The following is a 26,820-nucleotide window of genomic DNA, read 5'->3' on the forward strand; positions in this document are numbered from 1 at the left end:
AACTGAAAAAATATACTAACTCATTGAGAACCTGAGCAAGTGACACCTCAGCCCTTCAGGAATAATTAGATCAGATCTCACTGAGGGCAAACACCAAGCCAATACCTTCAACAGGACATACAGGTGGTGAGTATCTGACAAAAGCAGCAGAGACACTGAATCGGAACACTTTTCTTGGAATGCCTTCTCCATACCAAGGGACAGGGCTAAGCACTCAAGCCATGTTGACTCTTGGCTCCCAGAACAAACAGGGCAAAGGGAAAACTGTCCAAGTTATTTGTGACCACCCGTCCATCACCTCAGAGGCACTGTGTGGAACAGTTTCACTGCATGCACCCAGCACAGCTAGAACCAAAAACGTTTCTGGTTCAAATGTGCTTGCACTATTGCCCCAAAACCATAGATTGCCATCTCCATTACAATCCTGGAAGAGGGAAAAGAAGCTCTGTAAAAAATTCACCGATTTCCAAAAATCAGGGCTCCCTCGATAAACTCTGCCTAGGGAAGAACCACTCTGGTGGCATCCTGCCCACAAACACAGATGTGAATTAGGGCACTTTTCCCTACCAACACCTGCAAAGATGAAGCAACACTAATACATCCTGCTACAGAAGTTCAGATGGTCAAGCAGCTGAGCACAGAAGAAATTCCAACTGTTTAACCTCACCCAGTTACAGAAGACAAGTGTGAATAGAAATGATTCGCTACTTTAGACGCTTAAGTAGTAAATATACACAACAAAACTTTAAAAACCTGGCCGCACATGATACTGATCCTTTCAGCAGTCACTTATTCAAGTGCTAGAGTACTCCCAGGGGTTCATTACAGGAGTACCTGGTGGAACACGTATCAGCTGCGTCAGCTGCCATCATCACACTCAGCCAACAAATCCTGCAGAATCCCCTAATCATGGCTTAGCACCAAGATTCAGGTGATAGGATACACAGCTGAGACAAGCCAGCAATAAATCTCCTTTCAAATACAGCATCTTAATTACAACCGTTCATTGTTTGCTTTTTCCCAGGTGAAATTAATTGCCCCGAGATCGTTCCTGAGATACCCAAATGTTAACCTTCAATTGATGGCCACTTTTCAAAAGCAAAGGAACCAGTAAAGGATTAAACCCCACAAATTCCACCAACATAATCAAAACTTCTGCTTATTCCAGTTCATTGAAATTTTATTCTATATAGTTTTGCTGGATTTGCCCACATAAACTCACAAAGAGCCCAAGCGACCAAATTTCCACAAGCTAGTTTTGTTACAACAGGTTATTTGAGCAATTAGCCAAAACGATAGTTCAGACAACAAAAGGAAAACTATCCTTTGCTTTCAACAGGCAAGCAAAGCCTAAAGCTGTGGTGGTGCATTTCTATTGTTAAAGTTTTCAGGTGGTTGATCCCTGTTTTCTCCCCTGAACAGAATGGTTAGAGAATGGTTTTACCCCGGGTATCAGGGCTAACGCACTCTTCATGGTTTGTTCAAGTGCATTTCGCTCAGGTGGGCCAGTAAACAAACAATCCAAGCTCCCGTGGCTGCAGAAGGACAGACCACAGAGCCAGCAGGGGCACCTGCCTCGTCACATTTCCAGACCTTCTCCCACAGCTCTCAAAATACCATTAGGATGAAACACTAGCTCCATGAAACTATTGCTTGCCATGAGAATATCTGTAAACAACATACCCCCACACCTAAGGAGAAGTGCCCTCCTCACCTTGGAACCACCAAAGCCCCTTCACATCTCCTCCCAGACTCCACTTCCAACAATCTGCTTTTCTTTCTCTTGTCCAAAAACCCAGACCTACCTCCATCTCCAGCAGCACCACCCAATGTGAAACACAAGCACCAGCAGCCACAGCAGCTCCTGCAGATACAGGCTGGCCTGGCCCTCCCACCCCCAGGTGTTCCCCACTGCCATCACCTCCAGGTGTTCCCCAATGCCACCACTCCCAGATATTTCCCACTGCCATCAACCCCAGGTGTTCCCCATTGCCATCCCTGAGTGTGCTGCAGGTCGAATCCTGCCAATCACCCAAATAACCGGGCCCAGCAGCACTGGGTTATACCAAAGCTTTTGAATGAAGCAAATCCTACCAGATCCTCAATAATGCGTGTCCTGCAGTAGCTCACTGCTGGCAGACCTCCTCCCCAGCTTAAGGTTTATATCTCATTTATTTCTATTATATTATTACTATTATATCTAATTTCTTTCATATGCCATAACAACAACAGAATCCTCTTCTGCTCAAGAAAAAGATTTGTAACTGTTTTCAGGGTGCAGTCCCACCCTTAAACAATTATAAATTGAGGTCCCTACCCCAGAACCTTGCCCACAGGCCACATCTGAGCCTGATCCCTCTCATCCACTGAAACCTGAGATTACTGGAACAGCCAATGGTATAGGAATAACATCCTGAAATGTAGGAAAAAAAAAAGAAGAAATTATTATAATAAACAGAAAATAGTAAATAGTCTGTGCTCATAGTGTTCAAAATTTAAATGAGATTTTTAATAAGAAACGGTTAAAAGAACAGGGAATAACTGGGTAGGGTTTTGCTTCTCTGCACTGCTTGATTTAACAATAGTCTGCAACAAACAATTACTCAGATTAGCACCTCTTCAACACCTTTTCGAAACTGTGTAATTAAAGAAATGAGGATGAACTAGGGGAGAAAGTGTTTTTCTCACTATTTAATAGTAGGTACATGTTCTCACACTCCAGACCCCAGGATCCAGGGAGAGCAGCTGACCCTGTTTAATATTAATTTGAGGGCTGATGGTGCCTGCAGCAGCCCCAGGGCCCGGTGACCCCTGGGCTGGCAGAGGGCTGGGTCACTCTGGGGCTGTCCCTGCCCCTGTCCCTGAGTGTGACCAGCTCCCGGCCAGCATGGGTGGCACACACAGCAGGAACAGGCCTGACCCACGTCGGGGTGGGTTTGATTTCCACATTGTCACAACCTGAATCACAGGAATCACAGTAATCGTGATTTCCAGGAAGGGCACTGACAGTGTGTGCCAAAGGGAGCCAATTCCGGTGCTCAGGGATGCTGGGCCAGCCAGGCCGCCTGGTGAGGATGTGGAAAAGCTCCTGAGTGCCCACAGAGAAGCACGGTCTCTGTGCTGGCTGTTTGAGAGAAACTGAGATGCCTTCCAGGCTGCTGAAAGAAATTCTGGGGGGAATTCTTGTCAGTGGGGCTGTTCACTGCAGGAAGGCACTACCCTGTGCAGAGAGAACTTCTTGAAATGTCAGGGGAGACGAGAGGGGGTTTTGTTTTAGTTGTAGAATGACACTGGTGGCTCTTTTTTCCCTGTACTTAGCTCTGTTTCATATTCTTTCTGAAGAAGGGCCATGTGAATATTGTATTGGGTTAGGGTGTATGCAAGCACTCATTATGTAATTATGTATTTTATAAAAGTGGAATGCTGATTTGTTTTGACAGTTTCCCAATGCCTGAGAAAGAAAAGCCAAAGCAGCGTGGTACAAAGCTGCTCTTTTTGAACTTATTGATAGATTTTAAAGTAATGGCTGTATGAGAGAATATTTTGTTTTTTCCTTTTTACTTTTACAGAGGGTAAGGCTTGGTGTTAGAAGTATGAATCAAAAAAGAGAGGAGATTTAAAACACTTCTAGATATTTTCTAATAGTGTGAATATACACTTGCTTCTACTATCTGTTTTGAACTGTCTATATCGTCATGGACATACATCTATAAACATACAAAAATTTACCTGTTTTTCCCTTCAGTTCTTCTTATCCGAAAGGCAAATGTTTACATCCAGGTTTCTAGAACCTCAAATATTATGAAGTATCTTTACTGTATTACTTTCAGTGGAATTCTATTAATTCAGATCGGCTGTCTGACAGATTTCATGAATGTGCCTCCAAAATTGCCAATTCCCTCACAAAACCCAACTCACTGCAGACTCCAGGAGCTGAGACTTCCGATTTGCAGTTGTTGTTGCTGATGTCTACTGCTCATCTTTGCAAGTAAAGCAGGGATGAACACCTTTAATTTAAAGTTCTGGTCACAGTCGGTAGAGGTAAGTAAATCTGAGGATTAACTGAGGATTAACTGTTAATCTGAGAGCCACAATAACAGAGATGCAGGGGCCACACCTCAGCCCTGTCAGCATTTGATGCTGGCACACACCCAGGGTCAGACACACACCTCGATGATCCCCCTTGCAAGGTGCATAAAAGCAGTTTTGGAACACTCTGGGCTCACAGAGAGAACAGAGCCTTGAAAATGGAAACTCATTCTGCCCAAAGTGAGGGATGTTATGAGCAGTGTGGCTGCCAGAGCAAGGAATCAGTAACTCAGGTAGGATGTCTGCTTTAAGGCACTGAAAGATGCCTGAAGCAATGTGGGACATCAGCACCTTACAGAAAGAGCTGACACTCATCCCTTTACCACGAGCTGCAAAGTTGTGATAACTTGGCATAAAGGAACCCCACACAAAACTCGAACTGTGCCTCAAATGAATTAAAATAAATGTTTATTTTTATAGGCTTTGATTTATAGAGACGAGCATTATATTTACTCTGAAAGTAAATCCTGTTTGCAAGACCAAGGCCTTTGTCTCAGTAAAAATACAATTATCACAGTTAAATCCATACATCATGCTCAAGTCATATCATGTATATGTGCCAATGATCAAAAGACGTAAAAATAATTTGTGAAAATTTAATTAGTTTAAAAAGCAATCCAAAGAGTGGACAAAACACCAGGCATATACTGCTGCTTTTTATTTTTTCTTTTAATATGTTAATTTAGATTTATGAACAGTTTATTTTTTTTTTATGTAGAACTAGATTTCAAGTTATCACAGTATCTTTTGATCAGGGAAATTTTTTTCTCAACACTCTTAGGTTTTTCCTTAAAGTCAATTTCACAGTAATACCTATATGTGAAAAACGTTTTTATTTTGTAGCAGAATACTCTTTCTCTAAAGGAAGCCAAACCAAAGTTTCTAAAATCTCTCTTTTTAGTTTCTCTCACAGGGCTCAATGAATCCCCATAGATTACATATCCAACTGATTATTTATTTGAACTATCTTGACCAAATAGATGTGTAGCTGCATAACAAATAACCTGATAACCAATGTTAGAGACATTAATTTTCCAGAGGCACTAAATCTTCATACAATTCAGTTCTTTCACTCAGAAAAGCATGTCCTATTATATGTGGCTCATATCTATATAGAAATCTCCAGGTACTGTGATTTCAGCTTTCAGGGTGAAAAACTTCAGTATTTATTGAATAAATGATAGGTCTTTAAAATTACCAGCAGACATTCACACTCACTAACAACTTGAAAACCAGGCAAGTCTCTATTGCTCCAGCTGTAATAGGAAAATACACCAAGACTCAGGGGACATTCATGAGCTCACAATTTACTCATAGATAAATCTTTGGAAATCCTATTAAGGGTAACACCTTGAGATGTCACGATTAATCCATACTAGTCCTTCAGGAAATCTTGGTGTATTCACTTTGAATGCCTCACTAATTAATTCCTCAATGTCATTTGGCTTGACTCAGGAGCAAGATTTAGGCTGTGCTGGAAACAATGTTGTCCTCATTGTAGATGAGAAGGATACATGACAATCAGGGATGATTTATGCCCTTTCATTTTAGAGGTAATTATATATTTTCTTAAAACATGATTCAGATTTTAATACATTATTGCACAGGTACAGAGAAATATTGATTTTAAAACTTTTGACTGTGGGATAACAAAGAAATATTGTTCATCATACATTTCTCAGAGTGGGGCAAAATGCTAATTTATTTGATCCAGAAGATAATATACTTCTAGTCACAGATATAGAATAGAAAGAAATCTGAGTATGGGGAGGTTTTTTAAAAGTTAATATTTCCACTTAAGAAAAAAAAAAATCACTTTTGTACATCATACAAAACCATTATGGCCTACACATAAAAATGAGCAACAGGATGAAGATGAGGGGTTGACAATGTGCATTTCTCATCTTCATTTCTGGATTTTTTTTAATTTTACAGGCTAAGAATTTGGAAAAAAAATGGCCAAATGAAATCTGTAGTTGATGTAGATGCCCCACTGTAAAAGAGGGAAAGCAGCAAATGCAACTTTGAAATCTCTACAGTTTTGTCATTGATTGAAGATGAACTCAAGATTTTATATATTTGAGGAGAGAACATCTTTGGAGGAAATCCAGATAAGATATCTTAGATATTTACCAGAAGAAGTATTTTCTTGAATTGAATTTACATGCAGAATAGAATATTTTTCAAATTAAATACGCTTTGTCCATCTGAACATCTCAAACCCATACATAGACTTCAGCTACCCTCATTTTTGTGCATGTAAGAGCTAGCAGGACATTAAAAGCTACTAGATCAGAGTTAAATCCTTTAATGATGTGAATCTCAGACTCAAATCCTTCAGGAGGTGAACCATTTCACTTGTAAAATTTATTTATATTTAAAGTACTTCTTGTAGTACTTTAACTGAAATCACACACAAAACTAGAGACTACTCATGGAAAATAATAGCATGGGAGATAAAGAGGCAAAAAATCAGCTGATCAGCTGGAAAATAAAAGCTTGGGAGATAAAGAGGCAAAAAATCAACTGCTGTGCCCAGAAAGCAGTCCTTAACAGCAATATGGTTGAAATTCAGCGTGTATGTGCACAAATAAGACACATAGGTATGTAATACACAGAAATAGACATCTATACTGGATATATGCACTCACGTGGAAATGCATGAATATAGACACAGTCTGACAGAGTTTGATGGTTCTATCTACAGGTATTTGATATACTCTGCCCTGAGGTGCTGCACACGCTGCTGCAGGGATGGGATCGCCGTCCAGGACTGCCCTGGGTTGACAGGCCTTGTGACCTCCTGGCAGAGGGACACAGGCCTCTCCAGCCCAGGGTAAACCAGGTTTTAAATGCTGATTTACTACTGGGACAAAAGGTGTAAGAGAAAACATTTTGCAGTGAACAAAAAAGGGCAAACCCCCCAAAGAAGCAGATTTATTACAGACACACTCCTGCTGTACAGTGACACATTTTCTAGTGCATCTCAAAAACCACAGCTTTATTCCCCAAAAACTGACTGCCTCTAGGTATGGTTTAAGATGATTGTAAAAGCAGATGGCTTTCTAAGAACTGTAATAGTCTAGCACTTCCATGATTGGTTTACTTTTTCTTCATTTACAAACTTAGAGGAAAACAGACATTTGTGCTCATTGTCAGGTTGGAAAATTAAGATCTGAACTTCAGGAGGCAGCAAATACCTCTGCTGGAAAATTCCGTGGTATAGCAATTTCAGTGCCTATTCCAGAGCTGCTCTTTTTATGACACTTTCACCCCTTCTAACTCAAAAGGAGGTACAAATACCTCCTTTTTTGTCCTACAAAAAAGGAGGTATTGGCCAACATTAAGGACACTTAAGTAATGATACCTATCCCTAATATTATTAAAGAAGAATTCTTAATGCAAGAAAAAAAATAGCCAAGGTTGTTATTGTTCCTTGGCAGAAGGATTCTATTGTTTGGGTCACCGACCACTGAGAGCCAGACATGTCATATGAGGTTTGAAATGTATTTGGAAAAGGGAAAAAAAAAAAGTGTGATTTGAAGTGTAAAAACAATCACATTGGGAAGGTAACTATCTCTTCTTGAACAACAGCAGTAGAAAAACTGAGGGGAGCCAAATGGTGACACACTGCTGACTTTGCACAGATTGTAGCCATGTTTATTTGTTTCTCCTCCAGACTTTTATTACATTTTAAAATTTATTTCTATTCTATTGATTCTCCATAGCAGTGAAGGCTAAATTAATTTTGTTGTGTGGGTCATTTGATGTATCAGGAGGCAAATTTTGCCTGTTAGACATGGTTTAGAGGAGACAATGCAAGTCTAAATGTCTGAGGTTTGGCAGTTTACAAATCAATTATTTCTGTTAGAGAGCCAACTGCCTCACCAACTGGGAAAGAGATTATATCAGATTACTGCACTTTTAATTAGCTGATCGTGACAGGCAGGGCTTGGAGAGAAAAAGAAATCAATCAGAATCTGCCAAACTTGGTCAGGCGAGTACACAGTGCCATTATTGAATCTTAGATATTGTTCTGAAGCACAACTTGATCTCCTGGGCTCTGCCAGGGGACCTGCCTCACACAGGCGATCCATCTTAGAGCCAAAGGTTATTCTGGAGCAAGCATTTCCAAACATTTGTTATAATTAGCCTCTGACAAGGTCTGTCACAAAGCAGAATCTCATTAGGGAGGAAGGAGGAACAGAGCACATTCACCCCAGTGACATGGCAGAGCAAATGCTCCTGCACGTGGGAAATGTGTGTGTGCAGTACATGGACGTGGGGATGCACTTTTGGGCACAGAGCAATGCATTTTGGTTGACAGCACTGAGAGAAATTTCTTTCACCCGTCCAGGGGACTGGAGTGCTTCAAAACTGAGCCACTGTTTGCTTTTCTCATTGCCTTTATAACAAGATAATTCTAGAGACCCAGAGCATCCTGTCCTATAAAGCAAGATTTATGGCATGTTGTCTTAGAACCTAATTTTCTCAAGCCTTCCCCTCACACAGTGATTTGCTCTGTAAAATACACATGCAGTGGCCTTACATCAAATGGTCCCTTGTTGTACAGGCAAAGGGAAGTCAAGGTTAGCACAGCTGAATTATGGTAAAAAACCCCAAAACATCCTGGGACATAGAAGAAGTTTCTGCATTTTTGCAGGCATAGAGAAAGCAGGGTGTCTGCCTCTCCCAAGTGTGTCAAATTCAGGTTAAACTTTAGGACATTCTGACCTTTAAATTGTACATTGGTACAACTTGTTCCAAAAAATCATCCATGAACTGACAGAGGGGCAATGAAGGTGGTGAAAAGTCTGGAGCACAAACCTGATGAGGAGAGGCTGAGGGAACTAATAGTGCTAATTCTGGAGAGAAGGAGGCTCGGGGGAGACCTTATTGCTCTCTACAATTACCTGGAGTGAGGCTGGAACCAGGTGAGCATTGGTGACTTCTCTCGAGTACAGAAGTGAAGGTAGGAGAGGAAGTGGCCTCGAGTTGCACCAGGGGAGGTTTAGATCAGACATTAGGAAAGACTTCTGAAGTGAAAGGAATGTCAAGCACTGGAACAGGCTGACCAGGGCAGTGTGGAGTCACCCTCCCTGGAGGTGTTAGATATGGCACTTAGGGACGTGGTTTAGTCATGGGCTTGGCAGTGTCAGCCTAATGGTTGGACCAAAAGGTGTTTTCCAGCCTAACTGATTGTGTGGTTCTATCATCCTCATGCAGATATCTGGGTGACAAGGACCTGGGAAAGTCCTTGCAGCCTCTCATGTGCCTAGATTCTGCCAGAAGAGCACATTCAGCCTCAGTCTAACATTTATTGATGCCAATTGTGTGGTTTGCCAAGGACTGGAGTTGATTCAAAATGCAATTAAATAACACACTTCAGAAAATGGTTGGATCACAGTGACATTGTTCAGCCCTTTGCAACATCAAAACATTGCTGTTAACTATTTAAATACCTTCAGTATTTCAGCTGTAAAATATATTTTGTTCTGAAGATGGAGAAAATGGCTAAGCATTTCTTATTCCAGTAGATGAGCATCCTACAGAATTTTTGTCCTATTTGCTAAACTTAGAGTCCATTTCCAGTCATATTTATGATTTGCCTAGGTCGTTTTTACGGGTATAAAGTCTCTATAGGTCTTACAGCATTTTAGTATCTAAATAGAGTAATTTATTTATACAAAAGCACATATCTGAAGGCACAAGAGTTCTGAGAGCGGCCTTATTCTACAATCAATTATAAACCTAGGCAAACAAAGTCTAAACAAGACAATAACCAAAGCATAGAAATCTTAACACACAGAGTTCTAATGAAACAGCAAACAAAGCATAGAATTACTAACAAGCAAAACTAGTAAAACTATAAGCAAGGATAAATCTGACATTACAGCCTCTAGGTAAATCAGCCTCCCATCTCGCCAAGCAGGATTTTCCAACCATGGGGTCACAATAACAGAAAGGGATCACAAGATCACAGATCCCAGACAGGGTTTCCAGCTGTGGGGATCACAACAACAGAAAGGGGCCCCGAGATTCAAAACCCATACAGAGTCCCCGATCACAGGGTCATGGTGACAGTGAGGGATCCCGAACCGCACAGAGTTCCCATCCGGGGGGTTGCAGGGACAAGGAGGGGTCCCGGGGTCCCAAACCCTTGCAGTTCCCGGTTGCAGAGACAGGAAGGATGTCCCAGGGTCCCGGACCCTTGCAGACTCCCCAGCAGCCCCGAACAGAGTTCCGGGGCAAACGCCGCAGGGGGAAAGGGAAGGGACGGGATCACAGGGGCAAGGAGGGGTCCCGGGGTCCCAAACCCTCGCAGGGGGAAGGGACGGGACCCCAGGGCCCAGATCCCAGGCTACAATAGATGGTACCTTTAGAATCCCATCTGGCTCCCTAGCAAGGCTCCTTCCTCAGGCTGCAGGAGGTGGAGGTTGGATCGATAGATCGGATTGATCAATCAATCAATCCCTCCAATCCACTGACCGACTGACACAGAGGCTTTTTATCCCAAATTGCAAAATGCATATTCATATTTTTTATCTACACACTAACCAATCTAGGTACAATTCTAAAGTTTGTAAAACTACGAAGATCAGCGTCAAAACCTACGCACATAGCATATCTATTAACGTAAAACTCTATCTTACTAGCATAAGGTTCTACCTTGTTGTACATAAAATTCTTACTAAAAATTATAAACAGTATTCTACTCTATTTTTGTTATGTCTGTACTTTATCACTAGGCCTAAAGTTCTGTCCTTGTACACTGGCAACTAGGACTTAGAGCATGTAAAACTTAAAGGTAAGGGTTAGATTTCTACTTTATGTATCTAAAGCTTTTATATATTCTAATTTTTCTAAAGGTTTTAATTCTATCTCTGTACTTTTCACTCTCTGTGGAGGATCCATGGAAACATGGACTCTGACAATGATTTGCAAAGCTATAGAATTGAATTAGTTTCTACAAATACATAATTCTTTCTGAACTTATGTTGACTTGGGATGCACCATCTCAGAGCTAGTTTTCCTCATCAATCCATCTCTGAATGTGTTTTATGATATGCAGGGGATTTTGAATGGTGGCTTTGTATGGAATGACAGCTTCTGCAAGTGTTGAGGGATCACTGCACATGGTTATTTATGTGCCTGTCTTTTACTCCATTAAACAGGAAGAATCTTACCTAGCAAATGAAAAAAAAAAAAAAAAAAAAGGCATGTGTGTAAGTAAAAGCATTGCATGTCACTTTTGTGGATTTTGTGCACCCCTGTGCCTGATGTTTGGCACCTGTAGCTCCATGTGGGGGGTCTGTTTTGTCTGCCTTCCTTTGGGTGTCATTGATTAGGTGGGTGAAGAAGCAGAACTTCTTTATCACTTCACTGGAAGCTGTCTGGAGGGCTGCAAAGTGTATCACAAATCAATTCTGCTCTGAGGACGGCTTGCAACAAAGTCAATAACAGAGCAGGAAGGCACACATGCTATAGGAAGAGCCAGGAAGAAAGAAGGAAAGAGTCTGGTGCACGGCTTAAAAAAAATACCTGAGCTGCAGCCAGCTTTTGTCAAACACATGCTATGAGGCTGCACTGCTTGTTTGCTTCCACATCCTGATTTTAAAGCCCTGCCAGTTAACACACCACCATGGTGAGCATTCAGACTAAAGCAAGGATCTTCTGGGAGCACCTGAGAGGTGGAGGGTGTTAGCTCACCCTTCAAATATAAATTTCTAATTTCACCCTACTGCAGACTGCCCAAAACCTTGGAGGATTTATAACTACATCTTCTACTTCTGTAAAATTTTTGCTTCTCAGTTCTATTGCAGCCCTCTTTTTTTTTACCTTAATATTTCTGTATTGACATCTGCCATAATTATTCCTGCAACACTAGTTTATGTATTAAAGCTGGAATAAATTTTATTTATGCCAAACCTACTTGGGTGATACCCCTACATATCCTATTATTGTTTCTGGTCCTTCCACCTGTCTGTCACACCTGTTATTCCTGTACGCAGAGTGTCCTGATCCCGGTAAACCATCCTCACACCCATTATATATGGCATAGATATGATGGGGAGAAAGAAAACAAAAATCCACACAAATTCTTGATGTTCTGTTAAAGTCATTGTCAACAATCATTTGTCTCTACTAAAACAAGTAAAGAAGATTAAACAGAGTGTTTCAGAGTTCAGATAAAGTCTTAATTTAAACACCAATAATTATCTTCCAGTTAGAGACAGAGTACTGAAATCATTAGAGTAATTTGCCAATGTGTGTGAAACCAGTAACGAAAGTCCTCTGGGTTTAACACAGATTTAAATTTTCTTATAGTTTGTTTTCATGATGAATATTAATACTCTGAGTCTCCCAGCTTCCAGTTGCTTATTTTTTGATTTTATTCCCTAATAGAAAGGTTGGTTTTCAAAGGCAGCTTAGTGCTTTTTTGCTTGTCCCTTTGTTCAAAAGTTTAAGGATTTTAAGCAATTCCTTTGAGAGTCATTAGTCTTAACTTAAGACAAATATAAAAGTTAATTAAAAGTTTAGTTCACTGACAAAATAAACTTTACAGTTATTCACTCTGGAAAATAATGAGCAGTATTAGCTACCAGCTAATAAGTAAAGACTATGACAAAAACATAATTTAACTTTTCATCACTGTGGTCAGAAATTGTACATTTCTGGGTTTGTTTTGATCTTTGTCTTTGCTTATTAGCTGCTATCTCTCCATAGCCATTTCCATACCTCCCTACTTGATTACCAAGTCCAAACAAACTTCTGAGAACAGCTGAAAAACAACAGGAGCTCATATCACTAATGATGGTTTTCTTTAGAAGCAAAAACGGAGATGAGGCCTGTGAAGGTGTAACCTTCCCCTCCTGCTGCAGTCAAAGAAAGAGAATTTGCTTTTCATTCTCTGCTGAGTTTTTCCCATCTCCCAGAATAGCCTGGAGGGATTTAAATTTTTTGCCTAACAAGCAGTGCACTTTGCAGATTGATTTTTTTTTTCCTGGGCAGTTCTACCATTTCTGCCTTTAAGAATTAACTCTGGAATTTGATGACTGCTCCAAAGATGTTCTGACCAACAGGTTATATGAAACAATCTTTTTCAGCACTTTGAGATCTGGGACAAACAAGGGAGGGAGACACAGTGACTGCTGCTTTTCTCTCTGTGTAACTGCAGCGTTGTTTTCCCGAGAGCAGGAGTGCAGTTTCCTATTAAAACAGACACTGAAACCAGAATGTTTTGCTTTCCCCTGCACTCCACATAATCCATAGCAATGGATACTCCCATCCACCCTGTCTCAGCTGAGTGGTACCCAGCAGTGTCTGTTCCTTTCCAAACACTTTTCTTCCTCATCTTACTGCTAATGTGTGATGAAGGGAGCGTGAATTTTGAATGCAGCAATTATCATTCAACAGATAGGTTTAAATGCTCTAAATGCTGCTTAAGTCCACAGAGGAAAACTTTTTTCCACACTGGTGGAAGAAAAAAAGCCATTGAAATAAAGTGGAACCACTTTTTGTAGAATTATGTCTCTTGAACTGCTGTTGGGGTTTGACTCTCACCACTTCTCTTATTATAACTTGAGATAAAATCCCTTAAAGCTAAACGTCTCTTTTATAATTGTTTCAGTTAAAAATGTGTGTCCAATGTGTGTCTGATGCTGACCAATGTAGAGAGTCACACAGAGGTACACAGGCACCCAGCACGGACCAAAAAAATTCCCTGACTTTGTTTTAAATATGTGGCTCAAACCATAGCCTGGAGCATTAGGAGATTTGCAAAGTTACAGAATTGAATTAGTTTCTACAAATACATAATTCTTTCTGAACTTATGTTGACTCGGGATGCACTATCTCAGAGCTAGTTTTCCTCATCAATCCATCTCTGAATGCATGTTATGATATGCAGGGGACTTTGAATGGTGGTTTTGAATGGAATGACAGCTTCTGCAAGTGTTGAGGAATGCTTGCACATTCATCACATCCCACAAAGCCAGGATAACCTATTGAACCTCATGACTACTGCCACACAGTGAGGAATCTTGCAGAGGTTTACCAAAAAATGTGTAATTTGGTTGCCATTTTATACAGAAAGAAAACCTTTCTAAACCCTTTGCTTACATAGTCAGGGTCCTGGAAGGAAGAAAGCCCTTAAGCTCAGGAGGGAGACAGACCCTGCTGTACTTGCACAACGTGTCTGAGGTGCACTGGGGACTGCCAGGCTTCACCCACTGCTTTGATGCAGTGAGAAGGTGCACCCCAACCCCTACCAGCCCAAATGTGTCCTCAGGACAGTCTCTTTCCTGCACAATGATTTGCAACACACCCGCTAGTGTTCATTTTGAGAGGCTGTAATGTTTTAGTGGGGGGGTAAAAACACCTTCTGTCCTAACAGGCAACAGGGAGGAGCTTCAAGCCAATTAGAGAAAATGGATCACAGTGAGTCAACATTCAAACTTCGTGATTTAAAAAAGCATTCACCTAGAAACAGTCAATATGTGCATTACACATGGATATTTTACCAAATACCTCACCCACAGTTTAATTAACTGTGCAAACAATTAGCAGTGCTCTAGTACAAAGACTGAAAATTCTCTGCACAGCTGAAGTGAAACTCTCCAGGAGTGAACTCTGTGATATAGCTGGTCCCACAGATTGTGAAGAGATCCTTACAGATGTCCAGGGAATCCTGCTGTTATGACACCAACTTATTGATCTGTGAAAATTTTCCAGAGGAATGGAAATATAACAAGCTGTAATAACAACCAGTGCTCAGTGGCTGGTGAGGCACAGAAGCTTTAATGGCCTGCTGACCAACAATTACACAGTTCTAATCCCACTCATTTCCTGGAAGGTAAATGGAGTCCAAATTAAAGACATGAGTCTTCTGTGCATCACACTAGATAACACCTCTGTGGCCATCTCTGCAAAAAGTGAAACATCTCTTCCACTGTTCTTTGAACATTACAATATCGATTTTTATTTTCTAATTAACTTTAGGAGGCCAATAGCTGTATTTTGTTACCTTTCCAGTCCCTGTCCTTGACTTCCCACGTAAAGAAGCAGGCTATGCAAGGTGAGGGCTTCCCTAGACCTGATGGATCCACAGGGAGAGAGAGCACAGTGCTCTTCCAGGGCTCCTCTTGCCAGAGGGAGCTCAGGAAGGAGCACCACGGCTGTGCCTCATTCCCCAGCCCATCCACCTGCACATGGTGCTGTGCCCTGGGCTGGAAGGCAAGGGCTGATCTTCCTTCAGGAGCCACACACTGCCCAGGGTGATCCCAGATAACTCTCTGGGAAGCTCTGGGTATTTCAGACTAATCTCAACAATAAACACTGTTCTGTAAACAATTTTAGTGACTGAACACAGGTCTACAATGATGTGAGACACTTATGAACAAAACACTGGAAAAATGCCATGGGGCAGCAGATTCTTACTCAGAAAATGCTGGGGAAAAGAGAGAAAGCATAGAAATATTGATCACATGGCAACATTTTTTCACTTTGGTTCTATTACAAAAGGCCCCAAGTGCAGCAAGTTTCCCGTCAGATCAGCAGATTTTAAGCAAACATGGAAGTACCATCTTGCACCAGCAGTTTTCAATTGTTGTTTTCATTTGAGGTTTCTTAATTATTTTCCTGGGAAGGTATATACAGTAAGCATACGCTCCTGTCATTCAGCTTTGGTGAACTTTGTGGTCCATAGTCAACTTAGTCTTCAGAAACTGTGTGCCAGAGGTTAAAAGCTCTGATCCCACACCCTTTTGAAAAATTGATTTGGTAAAGCTTGTAATCTTAAGGGATGGACTAGCTGCCACAAGTGTAAGGATGCCTTCTGGTTTCATTACTTCTGTTCCTATTTAAATCTGTGGTCAGGCTGGATGAGCAGAATTCAAGCTGTAAAATGCCAGGGAGGCTTGGGAAGGCTGTAATAAGAGCATCCCAGTGGACAGTGATGGTTCTCCTATGAGTTAAATCCTGCATATCAAGGGCTTCAAATATTGCTGGTGATGACCACAGAAAGGGAAAAAATAAAAGGCATAAATAAAAAGTAATCTGAGTTATTGTAAATCCCAGGTATTTATTTTCATAGCAGCTGATCTATAGGAAAAGCAATAGACTCTTGACCAAGAGGCAACAGCAAGCCTGGCTTAGCCTTCTTAACCTTTGCCAATTGGTTTATAAAAGTTTAACTGCATCTATCTGGCTCCTGTGGACCAGTGAAGAAGACACAACAAGTGCTGATATAGATACTGTTATAAATGCCAATACAATATTCCAATTAAAATTATAATTTTGGTTTATTAACAAAAAAAAATCGAATTACAGAATTTCGGCAAAACCACCCACACCAGAGATACTTGACTATTTTTACCCGGGAAAATGTCAAGGGTGAACCGGAACGCAGTACCTGGCCGACTGCCATCCCCCCTAGGTTCATGAATTGGTCTTGTTCAGGGCTTAGTTTTTATACACTTTATTCCACCTCTGGCAAAAATTTCCTCATAGTCCCTTTGTGTCCAAGCTAGTTATTCAAATTCATAGTTGTCTCTGGATTAGCTGAAAAAAGTTCCTTCTCTCTGGTGAGGTGTCAATTTCTGGTTTCTCTGAGTGTATTGACGCCCAGTTTGATGAATGGTAAAAGTTCATCTCTGGAGATGAGGGTGATGATGTTCCTCTAATGGTGGTGTTCCAATGTTCAATGTTCGGATGAGGGTGTTGGCTGATGATGATGACTCTGCCATCCAGGGAGGAGAAGACTGATAGCTTATCTTAATGTGTCTTCTCCTGATGCTGAGGAGATGGCCAGGTTTCCCCGTAAGTCCTTTGTCTCCTTTCTGAATGTTAAATTCCAGGGTGGTGCCTGCTTTTTGTTTTAACAAATTTTCAAGGCAGACTGAAACTTATATTCTCATATAACATATATACAGTGATTTTCATGGTTTTAATATGTCATAACCGATAAGAACATGAATTAACATCCCATATTTTTCACAATACTGTGCAGGGCAAGAACAGAAGAAGGAGGACGTTTCCAAAGTCAGCTACTGGGACATGCAGTACCTTCTTTTCTCTCCCCAGCCATGAATAAAACTTTTTAAAAATAATAGTATTTTCTCCTGGAAATCACTTTCCTGTGGTAACCTGCAGAAATAAACTTCTCATTCTCCAGAAATATACTTATGGACCTGCTTGGAAGCACCTGTAATAGATAAATTACAAGGACCTAAAAAATGGCCTTTAAATTCATCTCAGCAAAGCATAAAACTTATCTTAGTAAAGAAGGGTGCTGAGCCAAGAGTGTCCTGAGCCACTGGGGGCCACCGCTTTCCTGCCACCACCACTGAATTCCTCTCTCCTGCCTTTTGCTTCTGAAAACAAAAGGGCAGCATTTCCTCATTGTTTCTTGCAATAAAGTGAGGATGGTCAGTGTCTGAGAACAAAGAGAAAGCAGGGAGCTACTTAGAGCCATGAAAAGCAGAGATAAGGGGTTTTTCTCTCTCTAAGAAACTTAAAGTGTCCTTTCAGAAGAAAAGAAGGAAAACCCTAGAGATACTGTACAGCATGTTGTGAGTATGACCTTGGCACAGCTGGAGAAAGTCACACAACTGGAATGGCCCAAATTACTCCTCTTCTTCCCTGGTGGGAGTGGTTCTGAAGCTGCTAAACTGAACGTCATTTTGTACCTGCATTTTAGGATGCATTTAGACAAAAAACAATTTATCTTCAAAAAGAAGTCTCTCCCACTAAAACTCTGAAGAATACGAACTAATTATTTACATCATTTTTATGACCAGAAAAGACCTGTTTATTTAACGTTACAGTTCATTAATGACTTTCATTTCTTCATAACAGCCAGCTGAATTTTTTGGTGACTGAATTTGTTGGTTTTACCCATGGCGATCAGTAAAAGGATACAGCATCTGAAAAAGTCATGGATGCAGACTGCCCTTCAAGGTACATCAGTATCAAAAGGTACTCAGAGACTCTGTGTTCTGAGCCATTCAACCATAAAAATAATACAAAAGGATTAACACCTCATGACACTTCTCAAATAATTTCTTTCAGCTCCTGTAACTGAGTGACAATGTTGCAAAATAAACCCCACAGAAAAAAAAATGGCTAGGAGATATAAACCAGCTTATAAATTTATTAATTAAATAGCATTGTTGGGATGCACAGGCTTCATGGCTGCTGCTGCTCCCAAGGCTGTCACTTTGCTGGGAAGAGCTGCCATCCTCTCAGTGGCCATTTATTGCTTGGGCACAGACCGTGTTTCTGACAACTGCACTCTCTGTTATTCAGACAGAGAGACATCCTAAGTAACTGGGGAGAGAATATAACAAACCTAACGCAATGCAACAAACCTAACCTAATGCTGACCTCTCTATTGCCAAATGGGATCCTCCCACTGCTGTCGTATCAGTGGCACAAATTAAGAGGGTTTATGTGTTCCTGTGATATTCCTCTGAATGTTGGCGGTGCAGAACTGCTCTTTATGAAGGGTACTGCCTCATCACAGGAATCACTTATAAATTCTCATAGAAGTCTGGGGATCCTGAATTTTTAAAGAAAACGCTTAGGACATAGGAGAGGTCACAGATGTTGAGATCCAGCCTAAAGCATAGTTTGGGAAGGTGGTTTTCTCTGCTGGGCTGAATTACCTGAGCAGATTTCCCTCTACACTCGCTTGTAACTACATACCTCAGCACAAGTGAACCATAAATGCACAACCTTGAGATGTCTCTTTTGTTTACCAGTTTTCTGCTTTCTTTGTACAGACTTTTCAAGCTACTATAAATCAAGCAGATTAGCTGGTCTTCTTATGGGAAGCCTACCTTTCAAAAAAAAAAAATTCCTTTTCTCCATTTCCAGAGGTACAGAAAGACTGTTGAAACCATGATGACCAAGAACAATCACACATTTTGGGCATTCTTAAAGGTGAGGGGGGCTCTTATCAAGTCACCTTTCTTTCTGAGGATTCTTTATGGGGTTGCTCAGAATGGATTCCTGGTATGACAAAGGAAGGACTTGGAGTTGTTTCCAAGGGCCCATCTCTGCAGTCTGAACAGGACATTCTGCAGGCAAGAACGGGAACACACCACACACTGTTTAGACAGTGTTTGAGCAGGAGAGAAAGAAGAGGACAAAAGGAAGACAGCTGGGAGAGAGGAAGGATTGGATTGAATATGCTTAACAGTTTCATATGGAAAAACCTTCATTTACTAAGTCTGAGGAGTAGAAAGTTCAAATTCAGAGTGTGATAGCCATTATTACTTTTTAGCTTGGGTGACTTGAGTATTACTTAGTGCTGGTGTTATTTGCCACAATGTCTCAGAGGGTGATGAAGATAAGAACTCAGCACATCTCATGAAAAACAGTTTTTTTCTGGCCACCTGCTCAACCGCCAACTGTTCACACTTTTTTTCCCCACTTTTTAAAGCAAATGTGCCAAAGGATATCAAAACATCTTTATCAGAACAGTAAAATAATAAACTATAACAAGGTGTCAGATTAAATAGGAAATCTTGTGGAAAGATATATTAAAAGGGTTTGAGAAACACTCCTCTTGCTTTTGTCCTTGAAAGGTAAGTTAATCCCTCCAGTATTATTTTCTAGTTCAGCAGCTCCTTGTGGCTTCCTGGGTTTTATAGCCATAGAAACCCAAAGCAAAGGCTCCCTCCTGCCACCTTGAGACTTTTGCTCCTGGTGCTCCTCTTTCCTCTGCTGCTCTGGTATCCTCACATGCCCCAACACCTCTCAGTGCTGGGCACACTCAGCAGATAGAAACTGCTCCCTTCCCTGCACAGCAACCACACGGAGCAGGGCTTTCCCTTCTGCTCCCACCCCATCCCAAGGAGCCAGCTTAAAGGTCACACAGAGTCCTTGGGCACAAAGAGGAACAAACCAACCTAAAAGCACATCCATTTTGCCACTCTGCATTAAAGGGAGGCAGCCTCATTTGTGCAGAACTACGGACTGTAGACATCTGAAATGGAATTTTCTGTTGTAAGGAAAGAATTTCTTTCCTGCTATTTTTACCATTTAAACTCAGAATGAATGCAGCTTCTAACCAACAGAAATTCAAGTTTTTACCTACTTAAAATAATTCCGAATATGCTACAGCATATTCTCTGTGTGGAATAAATCAGTACATTGGGTATTTTAAACACATTGATTTTTTTAATTAAAATATATATGATTTCAAAGGAAAGACTCAAGCATCCTATTTTAAAAATGCCTCTCTTTTTGTTTTAATCAATTTCTCTTACAGCTTTCCTTATAAGAGTGCCAATAATCTAAATTCAGTTCAGGAGAGAAATAAAACAGAATGTTTTCGACAAAAAACAATTCCACTTGTTTATAATGTTAAAAGCAAAAAACATTACAATAAACTCTGCATCCAGTAGTCATGAGAAAATAGCTAAGTTTATATGGTAGGTTATGATTTTCAGAATCAGTATGTAGCTGTTTTCTCAGAATTCCTAAAAATCAGTCCTCCTCTAACAGGACAGCTGAAATCATTAGGTCTGTTCTCCTCTTTTCTCTCTCTCCCCCCCCCCCCCCCCACTATTTTTAGCAATTTTTGTTATTTTCAACGTGAAATACTTCCTTTTATTCAAGGCATCTTTCTCTACTGAAGACTTCTAGGATTAAACTAAAACGCTGCACGTTTAATATTGTGCCACAGAGTGTAACATTCCTATCTTGATATCTTATCAAAGACTCATGGTGTATGAAAAAATGGTCTTACAAATTTTCAGCAGGGAAATGTAACTTCTTGTACTGGCTTCAAATAAAATCCACGTGTGACAGAATCTCATAAACTTCTTAGATTTCTGAGTGCTAGAGGAGGGTCCCCTGTGCTGCATTCCTTGGCAAAGGCCACCAGTAATCCCCAAACTGTCTGATGCTGGAGCAGTGGAAACCTTTAGGTGATGGTACAGTCTGAAGCTCCACAATTTTCTAGTTTTAAGTTCCAAGTATAGAAAACCAAGCCTGAGGCTTGTACTGTACTTGGAATCCATGCTGTACTCCAGCGATACCAGACCAGTGATGGCGTCAATTATTTCTTTTTGGAGATGTACTTGCAGAGAATCTCCAGGTGTGTTAAAACCTCCCCTTTTTGGGTGAAAGTGCAATCTGTGTCTGCACCACTAGCTAAAACATTCCATGGCTATGGAAACAACCACATTCCTCTTGGGATCACACAGGGCACGGTCAGCAATAGCACCAACACCACTGGTTTAAAAACGGAGCCTGGGAGGAGTTGCTGAAGCACAGCATCATCCATTCTTTATTTCTTTTGGTGATGGTTTTTCCTCATGCTGATGTAAATTCAAATGCCCCCATAACGCAGTCATATGTTGGTATCACCACTGCTTCCTCCAGCCTATCAAGTCGGTCACAGGGATGTTTCCTAATCTGCTATGGAGTTTGGAGTTTATGGTAATCAAGTCAAAGTTAGTTTGGTTAACAAAGACCTATTTATTGAATTCCTAAGTAAATCTGTTTGATTTTGAGCCTGGCAGCCAAAGAACTGAATGAGAGAAAAAGTACAATATCCAGAGGAGGGAAAAAAATGCCAGGCAGCTAAAGATGAAAGGCCTTAAGCTCTGCATGTGGCACAGGGGTGTGTCAGAGGTGGATGCTGCCAGGTCTGCCAATATTATTCTTTCCTTTCTTCAGGAAATTATGGGTGTTTGCAGGCAAATAATTGTAGTTGTCCCCTCCCTTGCATCCTCAGAGCACATTTCTGATGATACAAGTATGGTTCCTTGAGTGTATTATCGAGGTGCTTCACTGTATGTAATAAAAAAGGAGGCCAAGAAGAAGCAAACAAAAAAGGTATTCCAACACATCTCAGATCCCAGCAGAAGTCCAATGTTTGTAATCCCTGAATTACCTCTCAATGACAACACAGTGATTTGCTCGAGGAGAGGTGGTAAAATAGTACACTGAACTTGGGAAGAATTCTGTGCAGTAACGACATTAATAGTCCAGCTGCTGCTTTTACAAGAAAAATGGTCTAGTTACTTATAATTGTGCAAATTCTATCATGGTCCTTTTTTTTTTCTGGCATTCATCCATCCATATCTGTCATATAAAGCTGCTCAGAATTAAAACCCATATCCCTTCAGCACCTCAGCAAAGTGTCACTGGCCAGGGCTCTTGTTCTGATGGATGATACTCGTGACAGCTGCCAGAAAATACACTTAAATTGCTCACAGATACCTTGAAGGTGTATGCAGCAATACAAATTACCTAAAAAGAACCAATATATATCTTTCTGCTCATCAGTTTTGTACTTGTACATTCTATTCTTTAATACCAACCCTTAAATCCAATTTCTCTGGAGTTAGTTATTCAGACATCACTGGTATGATTAATAAAAACAGAAGTGGAGTTGACAATGGCTAGATTAAAACACCAAGCCCAACCCTCAGAATCTCTGAATTGGTGGAGACATATTGACAGAAGTGTGCCAAGGGTTTGGGCACTGTTGCTTTTAATGCCATTATTTCAGTATCATATGTGTGCTGGCAGAACATTCACCTCCTAAACCTTACTGCTGAAATAAGCCTACAATTTTTTTTTCCCTAAGCTGTGAGCTGATTGTGGATGGATAATTTTCTTTTCTCTCCTATTGTTTTTGGCCAGCCAGCTGCGTGCACTTGATTTGTAGTGAGGGTTATTTATCCCAATTTTTAAAGCAGACGCAGCCTGCAGACAGCCTAAATGGATTTGTGAGACTTTCTAGAAGTGACCCATCAGTGGATTTTGGAAACAAAGCTTCCAGTCTCCTAGGAATCTGTATTTTTCATTTAGCTTTGGTCAAAATGAGACCAACTGCTTATTTTTACTGTACTCAGCTAATTCTGAATTTAATTAACCTGACCAGACTAATTTTATTTTCCAATAAAAAACCTATTCTGTCAAAACATTTCAAATCAGCTTTAATAGAAATGACAAAATCCGTTTTTCTCAAAATTTACGGTTATCATCAACAACCTTCAGCTCTGCACAAGCTTTATAGTACTGACAGTCCCAAAAACCCTGGATGAAAACACTGTTTAGAAAGTGGGAACGCTGGGGAGAAGTGGCTGAGATCAACTTTCAGGTCAGCTGAAGAGGCCCCAGATGAGCAGAGGTCTCCTCCGCCCTGGTCTGGGGCCAGAGCTATCTGTGATGACAGAGCAGAGTAGAGATCCCCTTCAGGAATGTCAACAATATTTACCTACCCAAAGCTGTGAACACAGTTAGAGTCACTCTGAGGTTCCCTTGAAAACCCAGGTTGTTATTTTACAATTAGCATAGTATATAGACACACTGGACAAGGCAGTCTCAGCAACAGATTTAATTCAGCAGCTAAGCCTTGGCAGGCAGGGAACATCTTAAACACTCCAAAGCTGTTGATTCAGTTCCTGTTAATTTTAGCATGGAAGAAGCTGGCCATACATTTGTTCCATGGTACTGCTGTATCCCCAGCAGGTTCTGCTCTTTCTTGGAGATAAATATATTCACTATTTTTAGGTTTCCTTTCTAATATTTTTTTAATCACTATATAAATAAGCCACAAATAATGTCTTCAGTCAGTACAACATAGGCATCATATATTAAACTATTCCCATCTCTTAACGTCTCTAACAAAAATAAAGAGGTGCAGAACTCTTTCTACTTGAACTGTGCCATTTCATGCAGAAGAAGACATTTAACTGTATCTCTTTGGGGGTCCTCCCCTAAATATAATATATTGTTTAATAGATTTCCATTTCTGTTATTTAAGCAGCCACAGTGCAATCAGGATATGCAGTGACACAACAATAATATAATTAAAATAAAATTAATTTGGACTAGATATGCCTGACATGAACATGTCATACTGAAAGATGAAAAATTCTGCTCTCCTCTTCCTTTTTTATCATTAAAGTGGCTGGCTCACACTTTGTGAAAGAGCCAAGAATAATTCACCTTTCTGTCTGTTAAAATTAAATAAGAGGGTTTTTGCAGGAAATTAATATCCATCAGTGATTTTTGAAAAGTTTATTAAGAGATTAAGTATTATGAAGTGGTAAAAGAGCAATTTTGGAGTAAAGTAACACAGATTAGTTTGACAGCAAAGCAATAAAATACTTGTAGAGAAGTAACTGTTCCTTTGAGAGGTGGACTCATTTTCTTTGCAATATTTGTCTCTTACATCACCTATTTGTAAAATACTTATAAATATTAAAACATGCATACAATTTTTTTTGAAGAAGCTTCCTTTATAATAATTGTATAGCTTGACTTTCATTGTTCAAAGATGAAACTGCGGGCTTTGGGGATAGCTTATTTCTTTTCTAGACAAGAACTCAGCCTAATATTTGTTTTCAGTTCCTTTCCATCCAATATTCATACACACAGAGAATGTTTCTCAATGCAAACACGGAGCACTGGCATTTACACCAGTGTGAGAGCAGCAAAGACAGAAAGCTGCCTGAGCATCTCCCAAGTGAGCAAACTGAATATTTTTTTTTGTAATATACTTCATTATTTTCCTTAAATTACATGGTAGGCTAAAAAAGCTTCTTTATTCTTTTACTAAATTTGTTGACAATCGAATACTACTAAAAGTGGTTAGGCTTAAATTTGGATTCTGCTCAAGTAAGTGAGATATTAAACAGCCCAGAGAAGAAAAGCTGCAGCATTTTGTGTTTGATGAACTTGTCAGTTGTGTAGTAGGAAGAGGAAACATAAATAAAAAACTTACAGAAAGTATATTTTCATGTTTAAACTAGTTGAAAAACAAGGACCAATATGGTATGTCCTAAACACCTGCAATTACCACCTGCTGTTTTCTTTATTTCTATGTGGACTATTTTGAAGTTCCCTTGTAAAACAATTTGTTCAGTTCTCATTTCACATTATGGTAGACTAGAATAAACTTGTGACCCATCTTGGTATGGGTATTGCTGATACAGATTTTCAATTTCTGTTTTTTTATGCTCACTTAGAATTGTATTGACAAAGTAAAGGTTTCTGGTCAAGTATGGATTGGTTTTGGAGCCATGAGAGATGACTCCAGTGAAATTTCAGTGAAATTCACTGAAAACAGTGAATTTTTTCTTTTGTCAGAAGTGCTTCAAAAGCTTGAAACTTAAACTTACATTCAAAGTTAACATGAAGTGGAAGTATTAAATTAATCATCAAATAAACCAACCTTAGGTAATATATTAAACTTTTTAAACTACTAATCAAAAGATCAAGGTGAAATCTTGGCCTCTTTTTCCCCCAGTCACAAAATTCAGCGAGGTCTGTGGAGGATTCCTGACTTACATGCAGATGAAACTAAAACTCCCCTCCAAAGCTCTGTTGGAAAGACAATTAAATGCACTAGCCAGTGATCTAATAGTGTATTTCACACGTAAGAACCTGCACAAAGAAACATTTACATTCCTGGATATGATGTAAGAAAACTGATTTCCCTGGCTAAGGAATCTGACTATAGAAACCTGAAATATAGTTTAAGAAGCTGGAAGAAAAGCAATCTTGGATTTTATTCTTTATTAATGCTATTTCTACATGTAGATTAAAACCAACTGCTCTGTCTTTGAGGCTCAGAGCTGGATGGTGCTATGCTTGACATGTTGTGTGGAGATATCTGAAGTAGTTCTGCAAGTGGGTATGATCAGGCTTGTTGATGCTGATGTGATGCTACATCTGGCCTTTCCACCTAATCCAAGAAAAGACAGAGTATTTAACCCTGCATTAATTAGTACCGTTTCTGGCACCCCAGCACTTGGTCTGCTTGGTGACAGAGGGAGTTCCTGAAAAACGCTCTATTTCCATTGGTGTGTTTTCCATAGTAAGAGCTTTTAAGATGGGATTTAGTTATCTTTGTAAAGGTGACATAAAAACAGACATAGAAAGATTCCAGTATCAAGGCCTGCCCCTTGCACTAAAGGCAAATCATGGTATCCAAGTTTTTAATGGCCAAGGTGTTTACCAAGAGACTTCACAGCATACCCAGCCAGTTTATAACTTACTGCAAACCACCTGAAAACAGTCTCAAAGGTACAGAAGGTAACACAAAATTCTGCTTAGAAACCTCACAAAGGTGCCTTGGGGAAATCACAATCTGTTCTAACACTTTGCAAAGGTTGTTTATATAATTCTTGAAATCCATATGCATTGTGCGTGTGATGTATATACAACAAACCAGTAGCATTCTAAGAACCATCATCTGGTATTGCAGATCACTTAACCACCAGTACTAGCCTGGGGGTCTCCATTAGTTCTAGTCAACAAACACAAAAATCATCCCTGACCAAGGACTGCCTCTTCTTTCATGCACTGAGTGCAATTTAACAGGAAGAGACTGATCAACGGGAGAGCAGATGGGCAGGATTTCAAACTGGGAGGAAGTTTTGGAATGATTTCACTGGACCCATGGAAATGAAGGAAGAAAGAGAGAATTTTATTAGAGGCTTTGTAGAAAAAGCAGAAAGGTGGTTTTAAAAGGAGTCAAGCAATACATGAGGCTAATGGCCTGGGCAGGAGGGGAATCCCTCACGGCTGGGTTCAGAGCGTACTCAAGTTGGCTCTTCTAAAACCCAGGGTCCTTGTCCCCTTCAGCGTGCTCAGCACGACCTTGAAGTGCTCCATGCTGTGCAACTGGACCTGCAGGACAGGGACCTCTGCAGCCTGAGCTGCCCTTGCTCCCCTCTGTCCGTGCACAAAGCACAGCAC

This window comes from Prinia subflava, chromosome 6, assembly GCF_021018805.1.
Source record: "Prinia subflava isolate CZ2003 ecotype Zambia chromosome 6, Cam_Psub_1.2, whole genome shotgun sequence".
Lineage (NCBI taxonomy): Eukaryota > Metazoa > Chordata > Aves > Passeriformes > Cisticolidae > Prinia > Prinia subflava.